A 4135-nucleotide genomic window follows, 5' to 3' on the forward strand; every position below is an offset into this window, starting at 1 on the left:
ACTCATATTATTATCTGTTCCTCTTTGTTGCCAACTAATATATCCATTACATGGGTACACCTCGTAAATTTTGTTGGGCGGCTCCTGTGGCTCAGTGAGTAGGGCGCTGGCCCCATATACTGAGGGTGGCGGGTTCAAACCCAGCCCCAGCCAAACTGCAATAAAAAAATAGCTGGGTGTTGTGGTAGGTGCCTGTAGTCCCAGCTACTCGGGAGGCTGAGGCAAGATAATTGCCTAAGCCCAAGAGCTGGAGGTTGCCATGAGCTGTTGACACCATGGCACTCCACCAAGGGCAACAAAATAAAACTGTCTCTTAAAAAAAAAAACAGAAAAGAAAAATAGTTCATCAGAAAAAGTTTGTCAGTTTCCATTCACCCAGTTTAAAGAAGATATCTGAAAGATTTTTACAAGGAGTTGGTTTCTAATTTGGAGTCAGGAAACTATAGCCCAAATCTAGCCCACTGCCAATAAAGTCTTATTGGAACACAGCTATGCTCATTTGTTTAAATGTTATTTAAGGTGGCTTTCCTGCTACAACAGCAGAATTCAGTGGTTGTGTCAGAGACCTTGTGGCTTGCAAAGCAAATAATAGAGTGGGCCTCTGGGGTCTTGTATGCCAGGCAAAATAATTGATCCTATAGGTATTGGGAAGTCACTAAAGGGTTTTAAGTAACAGGTTTGTATCTGTGAGCAGGCTCTCTGCAACAATATAGAAGGAGTTTTGAAAGAGACTCGACAAGGAGAACAGTTAGAAATCTGATAACTCCAAAGGGGTCTGGAGAAAGGATTCAGTAGCTGACACTCTACAACAGAGCTTCGTGCAATTAAAAGTAAAAAACTCCAGGCCGGCGCCTGTGGCTCAGTGAGTAGGGTGCTGGCCCCATATACTGAGGGTAGTGGGTTTGAACCCGGCCCCTGCCAAACACAAGAAAGAACCACCTAACCGGAATGAGATTACTCTATGGTTTGTCAAATCTAAATGCTTCTCTTAAGAAGTTTTGTTTCCAAGCTAAGATTTTATAAATCAGATCAGATTTTAGAAAGAAAATTGTTTTGTGATTTCAAGTTGGCTGTACAATTATAAGCAGGTAGTTTCTGGGTAAAATCAAATGAATTCTGTCTCCATTCTTTTTAGTACCACTTGTAAAAAGTGAAATAATGTTTTACAAAGTGCTTTAGAAATAATAAGAGAGATGTATAAATACAAGTTTTTTTTTTTATTCCTACTGTAACAAGTGGGATTATAGTTCACTGTGCTTGGCCTCATCAGTGGTCAACAAGTACAAGACACTAAACCACTTATCCTAGGTGACTGCTACCTTTTAGCTCTGGAGAGTAAAAAGCAAGGGCTAGAGCATTAAATACATAGGCAAAGGTGGGAGAAAAAAAGCCTATTATAATAGCTGTCACATGTCAGCTGCATTTGATTCATCATGTTTATTCATCTTGTTTAATTTTCATAAGCTTGTGAGGTAGATAATATTACCCCGGTTTTATAGATGAGGGAATTTAGTCTCCAGTGGGTTAAGTAACTTGCCCAAGACCACAGGGGTGAACGATGCCAACAGGAAGAACGTGAATGTTGGTTACAGAACACCTGTGCTGTTTCTACTCTGTCCCACTGGACAGGTAACTAGTCTCACGAACCACTGGCTACCACCCCAAGCTGGTAAGAGGAACAAGAGGAGTTGTGAATAGCAACAAATATCCTAAAGGTGAGGCAGTGACTGGAGTCCAGGCAATCGTGCTCAGAAGGAGGTAGAGAAGCATCCCAGAGATCCGAGTGGCCTTACTTCCAGCTGCACGTCTAGGCCTTTCTGGTCTCATCTTCAGGGCTAGTGAACTACACCATGGCCTCATCGCAGAGTCTGCCTTCTAGTGTGTTAAGTGATCTGTGGATTGCAGAAATTTTTAAAAAGCCAAGTCAGTATAAATTAAGGCAAATAAAGTACTGTTACATGCCTACTGAAGAAGGAAGAACAAGGAAAACCTCAATGCTGGTATTGTGGGAAACCTGGCAGTGCCTCAGGCACTGTTAAGAAGAATCAAGTTGTCAGAGCTGGAATAACTCATCTAATTTCTCCTCTACATTTACTAACAGGGAAACAGGTGCAGGAAGGTGAAATAAGTTGTTTAGGATCAGGCGGTGCCTGTGGCTCAATGGGTAGGGTGCTGGCCCCATATACCGAGGGTGGCGGGTTTGAACCCGGCCCCAGCCAAACTGCAACAAAAAAATAGCCACTCGGGAGGCTGAGGCAAGAGAATCGCCTAAGCCCAGGAGTTGGAGGTTTCTATGAGGTGTGTGGCGCCATGGCACTATACTGAGGGCGATAAAGTGAGACTCTATCTCTACAAAAAAAAGTTGTTTCAGATCATATGGAGGTCAATGGCAGAGCCAGGACAACCACCTAGATTTTTAAGCTTTTGCTGTACCATGCTGCCTCTGTAACTGAAAATCAGCCAAGTTAGGGTGTATTGAAGCATTATGGCGTAGAATTGCTACTCTGGTTTTTGAAGCTGTTTGGTTAGTCAAGGAGCAGGGTTTCTACCCACTCTGCCATCCCCAATTCCCACCTTCAGCCCAGCCTGCAGAACTCTAAGGCTCTAAGGAACACAAAATCTACTACGGTGGAGGAAAAGAACAGCTCTACCATTTACTGAGTAACAATGGACTCACTTATTAGGCCTCCAGTTTTTTCATCTGTAAAAGGGAATGATAATTCTATTAAGTAATAGATATGAAAGTAATTTTAAAACTATTCAAATTCAGTTGTTATTTTTACTACTACTGTTACTATTCAGTGAAGAAACTGACACCTGAGGAAGTGAAATGGCCTCACAGAACTTGAACCCAGAGCTATTGACCTGGCCCAGTCTAATTCAAGAAGAACCTCTGAAAGGTGGCTCAGGGAGCCTTAACGGGAAGAGGGAAGCAGGGTGAGGTTGACAGTTTGGACTTGAGGTAGGGGAAGGAAAACTAAGAAAACACTTGGGCTGGGGCTCTCTTTACGCTGTGTGTGTTTGGGGATCCCTGTTTATTCTCCATCATTACAGAGCAGTCTTTAAGGCAGATTATGAATATGGCACAGAATAGGTACAAAGGAAAAAACACTCAACTCAAAGTTGGGGCCAGTCTTGTTTTTTGTCTCCTTATACGTGACTGAGTCATTTCACTTCCCTGGCTTTAATTTCCTTACTAGAGAACTGGGCACAAAAATCTTATTCCACATACCTGCATCAGGTGATTTGGAGATTGCAATGTTTATAATTGATGAGGCCAGTTTGTGGGGGCAGGGCTACCATGTGGCACAGGATCAAAACTGGTAGGTGCTGAGGTCCAATTTCTCCCAACCTTTATCCCTGAGTAACCTATTCATGGCTGTGCCAGGTCCTCTTCCCACCTCCTACTCTATGCCACTAGCTTGCTGCTCATCCACACCTCACAACCCCAACCCCTCTGTGCTTAGATATACAGGCTCAGACTCCAACATATGTGCACATGTACACATGACAGAGCTTCACGACAGGCATCACACACAACTCAATTAGAGTGCCAAGACTGGCCCCTCAACTTTCTGTTTGGCTGCTTGCTACCTGGGATAGCCAGAGTACCCCAGCCTGTTGTAGGAGTACTGTGAGCAGCCTCACCTATATGACCTCATGTGCCATGTAAATATAATTTTTTCCATGTTCTGTGACTTGAAAAAATGGGGACAATCACTGACATGTAAATTTACAAGGTCCACTAAATAGATACACATGCCTTGGGTAAATTTCTTCATTTGTGGAATGCAAATAATAAAACCTGTCTTTGTAGGATTACTGGAAAATTAAATGGGATAATTCTATGTCAAACACTTAGAGGCATGTGCTCAAATGGAAGCTGTTATTAATACATAATGTCAGGGGTTCTTAGGAATCATGGATGGGCCTTGGTGGATGGCATTCCCCTTACAATTATATGTACAGTTTTGTGTCTAAATACCTGAACTCTAGGGAACGAGTCCATAGTTTTTTTTTGTTTTGTTTTTTTTTTTTGAGACGGAGCCTCAAGCCATCCCCCTGGGTAGAGTGCCATGGCATCACGCTCACAGCAACCTCCAACTCCTGGGCTCAAGCGAGTCTCCTGCCTCCG

At 43.0% G+C, this 4135-nt stretch overlaps 1 protein-coding gene across 1 annotated transcript in view; it reads right to left on the reverse strand.

Annotated features, from left to right (window-relative positions):
• Window positions 1–1196: 1196 nt before the first annotated feature.
• Window positions 1197–4135, reverse strand: part of THRSP (thyroid hormone responsive) — a 3926-nt gene continuing 987 nt past the window's right edge. The window contains exon 2 of the mRNA XM_003780869.3: window positions 1197–1892. The gene's annotated coding sequence lies outside the window, so the exon portion shown is untranslated. The remainder of the gene's footprint in view (window positions 1893–4135) is intronic.

This window comes from Otolemur garnettii, unplaced genomic scaffold (genome assembly GCF_000181295.1).
Source record: "Otolemur garnettii isolate 467f Iridium unplaced genomic scaffold, OtoGar3 scaffold00001, whole genome shotgun sequence".
NCBI classification, from domain to species: domain Eukaryota; kingdom Metazoa; phylum Chordata; class Mammalia; order Primates; family Galagidae; genus Otolemur; species Otolemur garnettii.